Consider the following 19305-nt stretch of genomic DNA (forward strand, 5'->3'; position numbering starts at 1 on the left):
TAACTTGCATGCCCTTCTAGGAGTCCACTCTCCCGATATAATGTGTCTCACAGAAACCTGTATAAAACCTTCTATAGAGGATAATGAGATACCACCACCAGGATATAATATGCATCAATTAGACCATACTGCAAAGAAGGGAGGTGGGATAGCAATTCTTTACAAAAACACATTACATGTTATCAGGGACTCCATACAAACACCCCTATTCAATAATGCAGAAATCCTCACTACTAAGTTATAGATGAATACAAACAAAAACATATTTATTATCTGTGTATACATTCCCCCAGGCAATAACACAGGCACTCTAGAAGACATTCTCCATTAGATATCCACTACCTACCCCCAAGAAAGCATGATTCTTGGAGACTTTAACATTGACTGGCACACCTGCTCAGCTGAATCCCCTGTCACCCATATAAATCTCTTTGGCATCAAACAAATAATAACTACTCCCACTAAGATTAATAAACCCACTAACCGAGAAAGTATCTTGGATTGGATACTTTTTAACAGTCACCCCCATTTGTATAAATTGGCACCCTCCCTGAAGACATTAGTGATCACTGTCTAACTTACTTTATTAAGCATAAGGCAGAGAACCCACACCAGACCAAATACAAAACTATTAGAAATAATAAAAACGTCAACCCTTTTAACTTCCAAAATGAACTTAGCTCAGTCAACTGGTCAATCCTAAAATGTCTGTCAGTAGAAGAGGCTGTAGCATACTTTAATGCCAAATTCCTGACCGTTCTTGACTCTCATGCTTCTGTTTGTACCATTAGAACTAAATCTAATACAGCACCCTGGCTTTCTAAGGAAACCAAATCAAAAATCAAACTCAGGAATGATGTCTGGCACAACTGGCGTACAACCAAACCCCCTCAGACCACCTGAGTGGTACTGACAGCTTAGAAACAACACAAAAAAATTCAATCTACTTGACAAAAAAAAAATGGGTCTTTATCATAACATCGAAGTTCTCTAACATCGAATGTTATTATATCGAACCCTAAACACAGAAGTGTGAAAACATCGAACAGTCAGAATAGCAATTTTTTTCCCAGGGAAAACATTCGCTATTCCGAGAAACATACACACAGCACAAACACACGCAAAAAACAGCCATCCACACACATACACTTAAAATCCTACACCTAAACTAAACTTTACATACAGTACTAGCTATCCACTTACCTTAACCCAACCCTAACCCTAACCTACACACAATCACACACTTACCTGACCTGTGCCCTAACCCTAACTCACATAACCCGCCCCCTAACCCTAACCTACACACAATCGCACACTTACCTGAACCCACACCCTAACACTAACGTCCACACAACCACACACTTACCTGACCTGCTCCCTAACCCCAACTCACCTAACCCGCCCCCTAACCTACACACAATTGCACACTTACCTGAACCCGACCCATAACGCTCCAACATATAGAATGCTGAAAACAGTGAAGCCACAGCAATGGCCCACCAAATTCTTTCCCTAGGAAAGAATTTGATGTCCTGCACTTTCGCTGTTTTCAGAGTTCGACATTACGGGTTCGATATTATAACATTCGATGTTAGAGAACTTCGATGTTATAATATAGACCCAAAAAAACCTACCACCATAACCTCCAACAAAAAAACAAAACATCCCCAAAAGTTCTGGGCAGGTATAAATCAAATTTTTCATGCAGGGCAATCTACCACTCCAACCCCATCTAATGCCACCAAGAATTCCCCTGAGAATATTGCTAATACCTTTAGCATTTTTTTCACAGAAACAATCCAGTCCCTAGCCAACAAACTTACTACCACAGGCACCAACACTATGTTAATCACTTCTGCTATCTATCCCTCCTTCAACTTCCAACCAGTTTCTACTAACCTTATTTGATCCCTAATCAAAAAATTAAAAACAGCCACCCTATCGGCCGACCTCATCCCAGCAGAGTACTACAAAAAGCTGCAGATGCCATAGCCTACCCCATTGCCATCCTGATCAATAGGACCCTAATGGAGGGTACTATCCCATCCATCTGGAAAGTATCCCATGTCATCCCACTCCACAAAGGTGGAAGTTCAACAGAGCTATCCAATTATAGGCCCATAGCCATTCTTTCACCACTAGCCAAAATAATGGAGAAGTGCACCCATAAGCAACTTATGCACTATCTCACCCAGAACAATTTGCTGGCCAACTCTCAGCATGGCTTTAGGCCGCATCACAGCACATCCTCTGCCCTTCTTTCTTTCAACAATGTTATTCACCAAAACTGGAACAATAACAAGCTATCTTCAGCCCTCTTTCTTGACCTATCAAAGGCCTTCGATATGGTCAACCACCAATTACTTATCCAAACACTGAAAGCCATTTCTCTGGATAGCCATGCTACTCAATGGTTCCTTTCCTATCTACATAGTAGACAACATGCTGTTTTATGGCAGGACAAACTATCTACTCAGTTATCTGTCACCCTTGGAGTCCCTCAAGGCTCTATCTTAGGTCCCCTACTCTTTTCTATCTTCATCAACAACCTCCACTCTGCCATCCCTGAAGCAACCTGTATCCAATATGCTGATCATTCAACTCTGATCTGTATGACTTCCTCCCTGTCCGATGTGCAAACCTTAACCCAGAATACATTTTACACAGTTGAAAACTTGCTCTCTAATCACCGCCTGCTCCTGAACACCAACAAAACTAAATTACTTCTCTTCTCCCCAACTAGTAGGTCCACCCCCACTCTCCTTCTCTATAACATCCAACAATGGCTCCTCTATCACCCCTGACACCCATACCAAGCTCTTACGGGTAATAGCTGATAATACAAAATTCAATTTTCACATCAACAAAACTATCAAAACCATTAACAAGAAGCTTGGGTCACTATATAGAAATAACTCCTTCCTAACCCCATTAGGTAGGACTGCAATCGCCTGCTCCCATCTACTCTCTACCCTTCTCTATGCTTCCTCCATTCTCTCTAACTTGAACAAAACATAACTAAACAAACTCGCTCACTGTTATAACCATATCGCCAGATTCACCACTGGCTCCTCATATAGGACGCATCACTGCCAAAACCTTAATCTCCTAGGTTGGTTTGAATTACCTAGCTTAATACAGTTCAATCAGCTCATTGTTGCCCACAAAATTCTCTGTAAACCAGAAAATACTCCAGCATTTACAAATATCATAAAACCATATAATAATCCCAGACAACTTAGATCATCCAACAAATTATTGGTCCAAACTCACAAAGCTTCTAATTCAACTGGAGACTCCCTGTTGACAACTTCATTGTTAAAACCTGGAATTCACTCCCAGATAACCTTACTCTGGAACCCTCTCTAAACCTCTTCAAAAATGGCCTCAAACAATATCTTAGAACACACTGGCTTTGTTCCTGTACCAGCCCTGACTAACTCCATATTTTACCCACATTTCTCTGTTCAATATTGTGTGTCACTTGTTTTTGCTCAAAATTGTTGTTATAAACTCCTAGCTTCTGTACATTATAAATCTTGTGAATCCCTTCTTGAAGACTACATTGAACACATCTTGTAAATATGCTTCTTTAGTGGTTTTTTTTATATCTATGTAAACGTCCATTTTGGCTGTATATGTAATTTTGCGTATATCCGATGTCTGTACCCTAATAGCTATGTATATCATAAACACTGTCAATCTTGTGAGTCCCTTCTTGAGGACTACATTGTACATAATTTGTATATATCAATGTCTCATAAGTGCTTTGTTTATACATGTAACCTGGAGCTTTTCTCCCCGGGCATCTGCTGAAAATTGACATGTATGCAGTCGGACTACTCCAGTCAACAAATGTAAAATAAATTAAATAGATAAATAAATGCCAGAAGAATTCCAGGCACCCAGGATTACTGCCACCCAGGTTACACCTGCATTGTCTACTGGCAAGAATACAGCTTCCATGGGACCCTAAATTTTCCCACTGTTCTACATGATCTACAAAGATACCTGGCACCACATCTGTGTGCCCTGTTCAGTCACAGCCTCACCTCAGGTTTTGTGTCTCCCAAATGGCACACTACTACAGTCATCCCTCTCCATAAAGGTGTGGCATCTACAGATCCTGGGAATTATCAGTCCAGTAACCTGACAAGTCTGATATTACAGCTATGGAGTGCATCATCAGGGACCTGATCGACAAACATATAGGTAATCTCCTAACTCTGGACCCCCACAGAGTTTGGCTTTGTGAAAAGGAGATCATGCCTGCTCAACCTAGTTGATATGTTTCAGTCAGTCACCAGGGCTGTGTATGACAGTAAGGCACTGTATACAGCCTACATCAATCTGGCCAAGGCTCTTGATACCATTCCTCAATCAGGAATTATGGATGAACCCACCAAACTAGGCATCAACCCCTATATCACTAGGAGGGTTGCAAATTGGCTCACAGATAGAACACACAATGTGAAAGTAGCGAGCTCCAAGTCAGTCTGCCAGCCAGTCATGAGTGGAGTGCCACAGAGATCAGTCCTGGGTACTCCCCTGTTCAGCATGTACTTCTCAGGAGTCCAGGACAACACAAAGGAACTCTGGCTGACCAAGTTCAGAAACAACTGCAAGCTGGGAGCCATCATTAACTCCACAGGTGATACAGAAAGGCCTCACTAATACCACTGACAGGTGTGGAAATCATGCCCTGAAGCTAACACCACAAAATGCATCATCAGCCCCTTTGGTAAAATCTCAGTTCCCACTAAGTACCACATTGATGGGAGCCCACTGAACACTGTAGGTGTTATAAGAGAACTGGGGACACAGGTTGACAGCAGCCTTTCCTTTAACCACCACATTGCCATTGTAGTCAGGAAATCCTTCTATGTGGCAGATCTCATTACCAAGGGTTTTCCATCCAGGAAGAAGGAGGTTATCATCTCTGTGTATTCTTCCCTCATTAGACAAATCATCAAGTATAATGGCCCATTTGGCATGTACCTCACTAGACACTTGCAACAGTTGGAGAGGCCACAGAAGTACCTCACAATGAGGATCCTAGGCAGAAAAACATGTCATACACAGACAAACAACTCCAGTTATTCTCTGTCTCATATCGCCTACTTAGAGGTGATCTTTGCTTGACTTGGAAAGCCATGTCTGACCCAGTTCTTTTACAAATGCTACATCTAAAGACATCCCAATCTCTCTGCACCAGACACTGCAGGGACCTTGACCTCATTACCACAATCAACACAACATGCTGGAGGGACAGGTTCCTCACCCAGAAACTGCACATGTCTTGGAATAGATTTCCCATGCATGTCAAGCAAACCACCTAGATGACCCTATTCCGGAGAGATCTTGATGAGTGGATGGGTAATAGAAAGTTCACCCCAGGGATCACTCCAGTGGCTCTACTTGATGGGGGTCACTGGGAACTAATGTCGGGCGGCACAATGGCAAGGCACTTCTATGGACTAGGCTTGTAAAGGCTCCAGGGCCATTGGCCTACTATACACCTATGAACCTATAAGGGGAGTAACATTAGCATGACTGATACAATAGGCCAGTGGGTGAGTAACTTATCAAAATACTTCTTCCTACAAACATACACAATTACACACACACTTATACACCCACAGTTGCCATATCTGAGAGTCAAACCAATGCTTATCTAGTTATTTGTACTATAGCGTTATGCAGTTATCGCAACCACTACAGGGCTTTCTGGGCTGACAACTGGCCAAAGGTGCTGATAAGGAAAATGACATCAGCAGGAGTGATAAAGTAGGGCAGTGGGTGGGAGACTTATCAAAATACTTCTTCTTACAAACATACACACACACTCATTTGCCAGATCTGAGATTAGAACCCCTGTCTAGTTAGCGACTTGTACTATTGTGTTACACAGTTATCACACACGCTACAGAGCTTAATGGGCTGACAACTGGCCAAAAGTGCTGATAAGGGGAATGACATCAACAGGAGTGATAAAGTAGGGCAGTGGGTGGGAGACTTATCAAAATACTTCTTCTTACAAACATGCACATACGCTCATTTACCATATCTGAGAATAAAACCCCTGTCTAGCTAGTGATTTGTATTATTGTGTTACACAGTTATCTTACATGCTACAGAGCTTACTGAGCTGAAAATTGGCTAAAGGTGCTTATAAGAGGAATGACATCAGCAGGAGTGATAAAGTGGGCCACAGGGAAGTGTTATGGGTGGGAATGGCCTAAAACTGTTTCACCTAAAAACACACACTCCCTCACACTCACATACACAACTGCCACACGCATGCACACACATGCATGCAAACACACACACACACACACACACACACACACACACACACACACACACACACACACACACACACAGTCGCTAGTACTGAGATTAGAACTCCTACCTATCTAGTTATTTTTACTACAGTGTTACACAGTTATTGCACATGCTACAGAGCTTATAGGGGTAGTTGGTGTCCAATGGTGCATCTAACATGAATGAAAGCAGCAGATCTTGTGAAGTAGGGAAATGTGAAGTGTATTGAGTGGGAAGAGTCTCCTAATACCTGGACCTATTGAGACACACACACACACACACACACACACACACACACACACACACACACACACACACACACACAGGTAATGTGATATTATAAATTCAAACTCCATAGTGTTACACAGTGGGGCTCACCTTTTATGCTGGCACATGTGACTGTTTACAGCTGGTATGCCACTGTCCACAGCAGGACATCACTTTATGCCATTCAGGATATCCATGTGTATGACTCACTCTGTCTGTGCCCCACTGTGTCTCTCTCTGTATCACTGTCTCTCAGTTCCCCACATCTATGTGTGTGTGTATACTTGACATATGTTATCTGTTGCACACACATATATATATATATATATATATATATGTGTGTATATATATATATATATATATATGTGTGTGTGTGTGTGTGTGTGTGTGTCTCATGCAACAGATGCAGATATATCATATATGGGCCTCCTACAGCTAGTTGAGGTTAATTCTATCTGATGTGTGTGTGTATTTGTGTGTGTGTGTGTGGGGGGGACAGTTGAGGTGTACATAGCTGTCTGTATGCACTGACATATATACACAATGCAGTCATATATTCCGATGTGGGTTCCAACATGTCCTGTAATTCTCTAAGTGTAGAAGTATGCCCAGTGTGACCTTCTATAGTTAGGGTGGAACTCCATTCCAGAGATAGGTGTACTCCAGTCCAGGGTTTTGTGTGCTACAGCCATACCTCTCAGGTGTAAACAGGACTTTCCTCAGGGTACTTTTTTGTTTAGCAGACATTTTCTGACATATCTGTAATCTGAAACTGCAATGTATTGTGTCATTACCTAGTGTCAGACATCCTCAGATCATCACACTGCTTTACCAGAGGAATAGTAGCTGTATAATGCATAGACCAATATTATGAGGTCAGCTATGTAAATTCTTGCCCAACAAGGCCATTTGCGAGGTGCAGCTACATCCAGTGTAGTAATGACGCACAGCTGTGTAAAAAGTCCAGCAAGCTGCATCCAGTGTAGTAATGACACACAGCTGTGTAAACAGTCCAGCAAGCTGGTGATATACTGGCTGGGGATCTCCTGCTTGTGTGGTGTCTTTCTAACCTGAGATGTCATATCCTTTTGTGTGTATACCTCTGAGCTGTACATTTTTTAGCAGGTTGTCCAGATGTTTGGCTAGAGGTTTTATCCTTTCTACGTAAACTTGTGTTTTTATGGCAAGTTAGTTACATATAATTGAAGTGTGCTGTTACAAAATAATACAGACATTACTGTTTCCAAATACATAACGTTCAGGCAGTTTCCACTACTGAAAACCCTCACCCCACCAACTCTGTCATTATGTAAGGGTGATATTTATAACACATGCCTATTATTGTGCCTTTATTCCACTTTTCTTCCTGGCCTTGTCAAGACATCTTGCTGTCAGAGGCTGGGAGTTATGGGTGTGGGGACAGAGTGTATTCAACTGTGCAGTCATGTCCATTATTTGTAAAAGCAAACATAAGAAAAAGGATTATTGAGAATGACCACTGGCAACAGTACCACACAGCACTTATATTCACAAAACCTTGGCACCTCTGCTACACATCCTTCAAAATGCCAGTAATATGTGTAGCATATTCCACATAGCACTGTGACTTCTGGGTATGTCAGTGGCAGAGCAGTGGGTGTCACTGACATGCATAACAGTTGGCACTGTAGTTATCTGCACATGGCCCTGTCAAAGGCAGCACTGTACCAAGGGCAGTACAAGACGACTGCCAGAAGAACATGCAGGGCAGATCCAGATAGTATTAACCACACATACACATAGCGCATTGACTCCTGCATATTGTGGACAAGCAACATGTTTTCCTATGTATTGGTACAGCTCTGCCAATATGTGCTATGCTGCTATTTCCATGCAAACATATATGTTATTGCGAGTCAAGTAAAACAAATAGAAACAGAAAGTAATCCAAATGGTACGGGAGCCTTGCTCCAATAAAAAATACAATGTCCTGAGCAATTTATTCGAAATCAACAAGCGTTTTGCCACTGCCGTGGCTTCATCAGAGAAAAAGTTTACAAAAAGTGTGATATGCATACACTTTTTAAAAACGGGAAACAGGAAGTGATGTAAACATTACAACAACAAAGGCGCGAGGGTATAAATAAATAAAATACCCCGCATATGTTAATTGGTTGAATAACTTATTCAGTAGAAGTCCAAAGGGACGATGAATTTAGTTTAAAATTAAAAACATTTAACATCATAAAATAGTAAAAAGTCACTTTTTACTATTTTATGATGTTAAATGTTTAATTTCCTAAATTCATCGTCCTGACTTCTACTGAATAAGTTATTCAACCATTAACATATGGGTATTTATTTATACCCTTTTGTTGTTGTAATGTTACATCACCCTGTTCCTTTTTAAAAGTGTATGCATATCACACTTCTGATGGCTTAACGCTGTTGAATTCATGCGTTCAGGACATTGTTTATTGGAGCAAGGTTCCCGTGCCATTTGGATTAATATATGTTATTGCATTTGCATGGGTATATGGTGGGCACACCTGTCCACTGTACACATTTGCACAGACTGTGCTGGTATTTGCTTTACATTTTGGATCTATTTGCCATACTAATGTGCCCTGTCATGGGGACTGGAGGCATATCAGAAAAGAGCCCAGGTCAGATTGTACTGGCATACATTTGAGGTTCAGACTTCTTACCCTTCATAGCCTTACTGCAACTGCGGGTCCTGCTGTGCTATCACTGGGTGAGTCTGTAGGGGATTAATTCAACATTTCCGCCATTTGTGTGCCTTTACCAGACATTTCTCTATGGTTTTCTATAGCTGACTTGCTGTGTGGGTGTGAGGAGTGGTTATGGAACCCCCTCCCTGACATCCATGCCTGTAACCTATGACCCCCCACTTAGTCCCCACACCTGTACTGCAGTGGGATTTGCCACCTTGGGTAGTATGTGGAGGCCAGTTTTGAGCAGACATTTCCTGGTGGCCAACATGGCTGTCAGCTGTGTGCTGCTATTCCAGTAGGCCGTATTCCCTAGCATGCATACAGCATTACCATAGATATGCTAGCAGAGCATACTATTCCATTCATCTATTGTTAAGAAGACTGACTTAGCTTGTGCTTGCAGCAGTTATGAGGGCAGTGCTTGAGGGCCGCCTATGTTGGATGCACACAGTGCACTGCCTATACATGGTAAGTTACAGGTAATCTGAAGTGTGTGTGATGCCTGAGCACTGGCCCAGCAATCAAGAAGCCTCAACCCTCACCACTAACACCAGTGAGGGGTGTCCATATAGGGAAAGGATAACAAATACACACACAGTAAAGTACAATTTCCCTTAAGAGCACACACAGATCACAGTCAGTCTGGGGCTGGTTTCTCCCTTTTTCTCCAGGTCCCTAATAAGACTCACCACTGGCACAGCTATAGGGTCAGGATCTCAGCCTAGTGAGCAAGGTAAAACCTCCAGCACCCTCTCTGTCCAACCAGTGCTTCAAGTCCCTATCCAAGTAGCTAACACACATGCACTTTGAGATAAGAGTTATATACAACCACACAGACACTCCTGAGGTAGACTGGCACAGGTTCTCCAGCTGTGCCCCTTTTACCCAGACTACACAGTAGTACGACTTGCCACCACCCACTAATATTTATCAGCTACTAAAAGGCCCTTATGAAAGGGTGTCCAATTATTCTGAGCAATATTATTATCCAAATGATAAGTGCAACTGAACAGTCAAGGCTTATTTGGAGTGGCTTTGTACAATATCACTAAATACATGCAATGTACTCTTAGAGCTTAAATTATCTCTACACAAAACAGCCACAGTTGAAAGGTTTAAAATATTTAATAATAAATAATAAAAACACAAGACAATCCTTCTTACTACAAGTGCTAGTCAAGACTTCAGAGATCACAGAGAAATACTTAAAATAATACAGTAGAAAAATTCTGACATCAATACAGAAAATATAATCTAATCTTCCTAGTTCCTAGTTATATCTAAGAGAAAACACAGTTCTAAAATAAACTTCCATATAGAACACAGGTAGTGTGCTGGTGAGTTGGATGTTCTGAAGACAAATGTTCAATGCTCTCATTCTTTCTGTCCTTAAATTGATAACACCGTACCACTGATTCATATCAGATTACATCATTTCTCTTTGGTTACCAGGCTAACAGAAACTCAGAGGTTAATAACCCTTTTGATTTTGCAGCTGTTCAGGAGGCCAGAACAATAAAATAAATTATACATGTAAATTCTATCCATTAAATCTGGCCTCAAAACAATAAGCAGAATGCCTGCCTCTAGACATCTTGGCTCCGAGTTTTAGATCAAAGAATTTCACAATGCGTGAATTATCAGCTTTCTTACAGCAGAGTGCACTGTTGTTACTTTTTTTTTTCAGTTCAACATCCAATACAGTTTTTTCCCATTTAAAAGAACACGCCTGTGGCTTACATTAATATTTACAAATGACAGAATTATCTACAAAATTCTATCTAGATATGCTGGCAGCCTTTACCTGTTTTCACACACACATCTCCCCCGGAGAAGTCAAGCTAGTTTTTCAAGTGACCCTTGAGAAACGTTGCTTGAGAGGGTTAGGTCTATCTGTGTATACCTTACCCCATTCCCTTCTTGCGAGCCCATCTGCACTGGTATTGCTAATCCACTGTGGTGCTGCACTGACATATCATATTCTTGCAACCCTAAGCTCCATCTTAGCAACTTGGCATTTTGCTGGCTGGCTCTGTTTAACCATGTTAGGGGATTGTGATCTGTCAATACAGTGAATTTTCTTCCATACATATAAGGCTGAAGTTTCTGCAGTGCCCACACTACGGCTAGACATTCCTTTTCTACAGCTGCATAGCATTCCTCCCTGGGTTGGAGCCTATGACAGATATAAACCACTGGGTGCTCTTCCCCCTCTGAAGAAATCTGGCTAAGTACAGCCCCCACCCCATGGTTTGAAGCATTCATCTGCACAACAAATTCTTTGCTGTAATCTGAACTGGCTAACACAGAGGGTCATCCCAAAGCTTCTTTAAGCTTCTGGAATGCCTGCACACATGCTGGGGTCCACACTACCTTATCTGGCCTGTTCTTCCTTGTCAGGTCTGTGAGGGGAGCAGCTATGGTACTATAACTGGAGATGAACTTTCTGTAGTACCCTGCTGTCCCTAAGAATGCCTTCACCTGCTTTTTGTTAACAGGTTCAGGCTATGCCTGAATGGCTTCCACTTTGGCAGGTTATGGCCTGATCGTACCACTCTCCACTCTATGTCCTAGGTAGGAGGCCTCTGCCATACCCACCTGACATTGGCTGGGCTTAATGGTCAACCCTGCCCTCTTTAGTCTGCCCAGCACCTCCGTGACATGTTGAAGGTGCTCTTGCCAGGAATGGCTGTAGATGGCAATATCATCTAGGTAAACAAGGGCAAACCCTCTTGCTGTTGGTAGGATATGATCTACCAGCCTCTGGAAAGTTGCTGGGGCATTTTTCATCACAAAGGGCATCTTTGTGTACTTATACAAGCCAAAAGGAGTCACAAAGGCCGACCTCTCTCTAGCACTGGGAGTCAAGGGTGCCTACCAGTAACCCTTGGTAAGATCAATAGTTGTAAGATTATTAGCTCCATCTAGCTGCTCTAGGGCCTCATATTTCCTAGGCATGGGGTAAGCATCTGACTCTGTATGACTATTCAATTTCCTGTAGTTCACACAGAACCTGGTGCTGCCATCTTTCTTTGGCACCAGCACCAATGGGGAGGCCTAGGAACTGTTGGACTCTTGAATCACCCCTAGTTCCAACATCTCCTGTATCTCCTCCCTCAGAGTCTGTTTGACTCTCTCAGGCACCCTATAAGGGGCCTGCGTAATAGGCCTTTGGGGTCCTGTATCCTCCTGGTGGTGCACCAGGTGGGTGCACCCTGGTTTCCCAGTGAACATGTCCCCAAACTCCTGTAACACTGCTTGAATTTCTCAAACCTGGGTCAGAAATAGCTGCTGGGACATTGCTACCCCTTCCACTGAGGTGTCAGTCCAAGCCTCACTGAGGAGATCAGTCACCAGATCTCACTCAGACTCCTCCTGCAAGCCACTGCAAATACTCAGCACAAAAGCCTCCCAATCATGATAAGGTTTCATCATGTTAACATGGTACAATTTGTGCTCCTGCCTCCTTTCTAGCAGTTCTACCAAGTAGTTAACATCACTTACCTTCCTTACCACCTTGTAGGTCCGTCCCAAGTTGTTTGCAGCTTGTCATGTCTGACAGGAATAAGAACCATTACCTGCTGCCCTACAGCATACTCTCTAGCTCGAGCATTCCTGTTGTACCAGATCTTTTTCTGCTGCTGGGCTTCAGCCAGGTTTTCCTGGGTCAAGCCCATGAGTTCCCTGAGCCTTGTCCTGAGGTTTAGGACATATGCCACAACAGACTTCTTGTGAGATTCACACTCACCTTCCTACTCATTACAAATTAAATCTAGAGGTCCTCTCACCCTATGCCCATACAGCAACTCAAAGAGTGAAAAACCTGTGGATTCCTGGGGAACCTCTCTGTAGGCAAACAACAGATGGAGAAAATATTTGTCCCACTCCCTCTTAAACTGGTCTGTAAATGCCTGTAGCATGGATTTGAGTGGAGAGTTTATCCTCTCAACAAGACCATTAGCCTGGTAATGGTAGGGGGTGGTCTTCAGGTGCTTCACCCCACAAGACTTCCACAGACAAGCCAGCAGGTCTGACATGAAACTGACACCTCTGTCAGTCAGTATTTGTTTTGGGAAACCTACCATGCTGAAAATCTCTAACAAAATATCTGCCACCTTTTCTGCCTCAATAGAGGACAAAGCTACTGCCTCAGAGTATCATGTAGCATAATCCACTACCACTAGGATATCATTTTCCCCTGTGGAACTTGGGGTACTTAGAGGACCCACAATATCTATAGCTACTCTCTGAAATGGCTCCTCAATCACAGGCCAAGGCATCAAAGGAGCTCTTACCTTCTCTCCTGCCTTGCCTACTTTTGGCACTGCTCACATGTCTTACAGTACCCTGTTACAGCTCTGGAAATTCCAGGCCAATAGAAGTTCTGCATACTATGTCTCTTTGTATGTTTTATGCCCATATGACCTGCAAAGGGAATATCACAGGCTATGGCTAGAAGTGCCATATGGTAGGCTCTAGGCACTCCCAACTGCTGTACCCTCTCACCTTCTAGCCCTCCCTCAGGGGTCCACTCTCTATACAGTAACCCTTTATCCCAATATACAGATTCCTCCTTCCCTTGAGAATCAAGTACCTCACTAGCTACCTGCCTCAGGCCTTGCAATGTGGGGTCTGAGAGCTGAGCCTGTCTCAACTCTCTGTTTGTAACCCTTCCCAGCTCCCCTTCCACAGGATGTCTGGCATCCTCTGTACCACTGTCAGCCTGAGTACTACTGCTCACCTCTATCTTTGCAGTTACTCTGTCCAAGGGAACATTAGTACCCACAAGCAGCTGTGACTCACCTTCAGTCTCACTGCTACAGTGTAGCTTCCTCCCTTAAGTAACCACCTCACCTGTCCTGGCTGCAAGTATGCAGTCTGTCTGGGTCTCCCCCAGGCTACTAGACTCACAAGCTTGTCTCCAAGCCTGACTGCATGTACTGCCTCATCCAAACCCTTCCTTATCAGGACATCTACAGGATGGTAGTTCAGTACCCTTTTTGTCTGAAGATAACCTACTATTGGCATTTTGTCTTTTTCACTTACTGGCTCTCTCACCTTTTGTATCCCACCTTGCCTGTGTGGACATCTGCATGCCACATGGCCCCACTGGTTGCATTCCAAACATTTAACCCTAGGTCCTGGACATGTACCTGGACTAGTGGCTTCCCCTGCTACTGGCAGATTCTGTTGGGGCAGTCTGGGCTGCCCACCATGGGTTCCTTTAGACCCATGAGCAGTACTGGGGGGGCCTTTCCTGTGCAGGGATGCCCTGTTTTCTAGGTATAGAGCTCCATTCTTCCCCAACTCATCTGAAGTAGCACATTGTGTATCAGCTAACCAGATCCTCATGTCCTCAGGCAAAGTGCTAAGGGCTTGTTCCCTCAGCAAAACGTCTGCCAGCCCTTCAAAAGTGGTGACCTGACATCCACTCACCCACCTATGAAAATAAGTGCTCAGTTCAGCAACATATTCACACACACTTTCATCTGTCTTTCTTCTTTGCTCACAAAATGTTTTCCTATATGTTTCAGGTATTAGCTTAAACAATTCTAACAAGCAGTTCTTAACAGCAGTATAATGAAAACATTCCTGATCAGAAATTTTAGACAACACAGTTACAGCTTTACCATGGAGTATGGGGGTCAGGAACTGTACCCAGAGCTTTTGGTCAACATCATAGTGTTTGCATACCCTCTCAAACATATGAATGAAACTATAAAAATTATCCCCCTCTGTAAACCGTGGAAGAAATTTACTGACCTTTTGTGCTTCTGGGGTCCAGTTACTCCCTTCCCCATTACAGCCATGGCTCTGGCGAAGCGTGTGTGTGATGCCCGAGCACTGGCCCAGCAATCAAGGAGACTCAATCCTCACCACTAACAGCAGTGAGGGGCATCCATATAGGGAAAGGATAACAAATACACACAGAGTAAAGTACAATTTCCCTTAAGAGCACACAGAGATCACAGTCAGTCTGAGGCTGGTTTCTCCCTTTCCCTCCAAGTCCCCAATAAGACTCCCCACTGGTACAGCTATAAGGATCAGATCTCAGCCTAGTGGGCAAGCTAAAACCTCCAGCACCCTCTCTTTCCAACCAGTGATTCATGTCCCTGCCCAAGTAGCTGACACACACACTTGGAGATAAGAGTTATATACAACCACACAGACACTCCTGGGGAAGGCTGGCACAAGTTCTCCAGCTGTGCCCCTTTTACCCAGACTATATGGTAATACCTCTTGCCACCACCCACTAATATTTATCAGCTACTAAAAGGCCCTTATGAAAAGATGTCCAATTATACTGTGCAATATTATTATCCAAATGGTAACTGAACAGTCAAGGCTTATTTGGAGTGGCTTTGTACAATATCACTAAATACATGCAATGTACTCTTAGAGCTTAAATTATCTCTACACAAAACAGCCACAGTTGAAAGGTTTAAAAAATATGTAATAATAAATAATAAAAACACAAGACAATCCTTCTTACTACACAGTGCTAGTCAAGACTTCAGAGATCACAGAGAAATACTTAAATTAATACAGTAGATGATTTCTGACATCAATACAGAAAAAACTAATATAATCTTGCTAGTTCCTAGCTATCTCTAAGAGAAAACACAGTTCTAAAATAAACTTACATATAGAATGCAAGCAGAGTGCTGGTGAGTTGGATGTTCTCAAGACAAATGTTCAATGCTCTCATTCTTTCTGTCCTTAAATTGATAACACTGTACCGCTGATTCATTTCAGATTACATTTCTTTCTGGTTCCCAGGCTAACAGAACTCAGAGGTTAATGACCCTATTGATCTTGCAGCTGGTCAGGAAGCCAGAGCAATAAAAGAACTTATACATGTAAATTCTAGCCATTAACACTGGCCTCAAAACAATAGGCAGAATCCCTCCCTCTAGACATCTCAGCTCCATGTTTTAGATCAAAGAATTTCAGAATGCTTGACTTATCAGCTTTCTTACAACAGAGTGCACTGCTGTTACATTTTTTTCAGTTCAACATCCAATACAGTCTTTTCCATTTAAGAGAACAACCTTGTAGCTTACATTAATATTTACAAATGACAGAATTATCTACAAAATTATATCTAGCTAGGCTGACAGCCTTCACCTATCTTCGCAGTGTGTCATCCTTTTTACTGTGTGTGTGAGTCAGAGAGAGGTGTCAGTCCCTGGGGGTCCCTACAGTGTTAGTTTGTATGCTATGCGTTGCTCTTTGCCAAGGCCTGAGCATACTGGGCACACCTCCATCTGCCTACGGGATCAGGCTCAGGGGCCTCCTCCCATGAGTACCTCTGTGCCTGTGGGGACCTTGGCAATGGTGGTGGGCTGTGTGGGCCTTCCCCGTGCCATTCCTGCTGCAGCTGTTTCCACAGGATCATATTGTGTAGCATGGCACATACTATGAACATGTGTGCACATGCAGCTGGAGAGTACTGCAAGGATCCACCAGATATGACAAGGCAGCGAAACCATCACTTGAGCATCCCAAACACATGGTCTATAATGATCCTGGTCTGTACATGTGCCTTATTATGGTGTTCTTGTGTGGGTGTGTGTGCATTTCTGATGGGTGTTACCATCCATGGCTCCAGTGCATAGCCAGCATCCCCTACCAGATGGCCATATGGGATGCCCTCATTGGCAAATGCCTGGTACAGCTTTGACAAATGCCAGATGTGGGAGCCGTGATAGTTTCCAGGGCTGCCAGCACAGACATTCATGATAATGCCCTGTGCATTGCACATGACCTGGCAGTTGATGGGGAGGAAGCCCTTGCAGTTTATGTAGACCCTACCCTATGCACCGAGTGGTGCTTTGATGTGGATGTACATGCAGTCTATGGCACCCAGTACCTCTGGGTATTGGGGAAGCAAGTGTGCTCACTGGCATGTGGTAGCATGGCATCCAGGAATTGGTGGAGTACCCTGGATGCAGATGCCTGTCAGACTCCCATCATGTCCCCAGTAGGTCTTTGGAAAGTACCTGTAGCAAGATGAATTCTCCTCTGTTGGTTCTAGATCTGAGGTGAGGCCAGCACAGTTCAGTGAGTTGCTGAAATATGTCTCTGTCCACCCTGTAACACTCTACTATCTCCACATCATGTAGCCCCTGGTAGGTTACCCTGGGTCTGAACACTCCTCTCCTCATCCTTGGTCTGTGGCAGTTGTCAGCATTATCCTCCTCTCAGCCCTCAGCCTCTAGCACATACTGATGGATCAAAGCAATGGCAGCCCCTAACATTTTTCCAGTTAAAATTCCCCCGCATGTATACACCAATGGTGAAGAGTTTGTGGGAAAAAACAGACTGCAAGGTGTCTCCATACTTTATACTGTTGTGCTGCAGATGCTGCCTGTATGATTGGCTGACTATGATACATTCCAGCTGCTGCCTATATTACTCATGGCTTTGATTTGGCCACTGTGAGTGTTAGAGGCATTACTGGTAATTTGCGCATGATTGCCCTTATTCTGCTGTTGCCCTTTTTAAATTATTTTTTACTTACATCTCCTCCCACTTTCAGCTATGCAGCCACCTGCCAGCTGTATTATTATGTGCTTTGCCTGGCCCATTGTAAGTTGAAAGAGTCCCATATTAGTGATTTCTACTTCATTTCTCATTTCTCATTTATTGTGCTGCTGCCCTTTAAGTTTTTTACATTTCCTCCCAATTTCAGCTATGCATCCACCTGCCAGCTGTATTATTGTGTGCTTTACCTGTCCCATTGTGAGTTGCAAGAGTCCCATATTAGTGATTTCTACTTAATTTATCCTTTATTGTGCTGTTGCCGTTTATTATTTTGTTTTACCTCTCCTCCCATTTTCAGCTATGCAGCCACCTGCCAGCTGTATTATTGAGTGCTTTCAATGGCCCATTGTGTGTTGCAGTATCCCATATTGCTGTTTGTACTGCATTTCCCTTGTTCTGCAATTTCCTTTTTCTTTTCCTATATCCTTCCTGTTTAAGCCCCAGCGTACCACCCAGACCCATTTAGCTAGTGTAAACAGCAAGAAATGGCCCTTCCCTGGGTGTGAACATGCTCCTCAGTTCATGGAATAAGTGTATACAGCCTCAGACACACCTCCTCACTTAGCTGTGCTTAGCTAAGCAGAAACTCAGCCAACGGCACTCCTATGTGCTTACAGCAAGCATGACACACCCCTTTTCATGTTAGTTGCTCCTCCTGTCTACATGATGGTTTTAGAGCACCTACATGGTTAGGTGCAGTGTGACACTTAGAAAAATTTTATGATTCAGTATAAGTCCCCTCATTAACATACTCCTTACTCCATAGTTACTGTGCTACACAAGAGCCTTCCCCCTTAGCAACCAGTGTTCCCTGCCATTGTTTTGATTCTGCTTGCCATTGACTATAATGGCAAAATGCAGCTTTCACCTAAAATGGACTTTTCTCATTTTTTTTTTTTTATTTTCCCCACCATCCCTTTTGCCCAGCACTTCCCTATGCTTAAACAGCCGTGATCTGCCGACAAATAATAAACTTTTATTTTTTTAAATAATCAGTTTAACATGCCAATGGCCATATATTTGGCCATTGGCATGCCTACAGGTTAGGGTCCATGCTTTTATTGGAGCTGCCATGGCTCTGTTTTCAATTTTGCAGAAATGTATTCGGCTAGTAGCTGAATACATTTCTGCAGTTTACACTTTTCCTGCATGGCTACCTACCTGCTTCCTGGATCACTATTTTACCTCATTTGCATGGTTTTCACCAGTAAATGAGGTAATTAGCATCCCACATGGGTTTCCGTGCAGGAACAGTGTCGGCTTGCTCATGCACGTCAATACGATGTGTTCCTGGATCACTCGGTAGCCATATTCCATGCAGGAGCGGCTACACTCCTACTGCATGACAAAAATAAGTTCTTGAATCCTGTGGTAAGGCAATCACACATAAGTACAATTTGTGGATACAATAAAAAAAGAAAATAAGCAAATAAAAAGCAAGCAATAAAGTTGA

The sequence above is a fragment of the Protopterus annectens genome, chromosome 9.part0 (genome assembly GCF_019279795.1).
Source record: "Protopterus annectens isolate FY-2018-M chromosome 9.part0, PAN1.0, whole genome shotgun sequence".
Classification (NCBI taxonomy): domain Eukaryota; kingdom Metazoa; phylum Chordata; order Ceratodontiformes; family Protopteridae; genus Protopterus; species Protopterus annectens.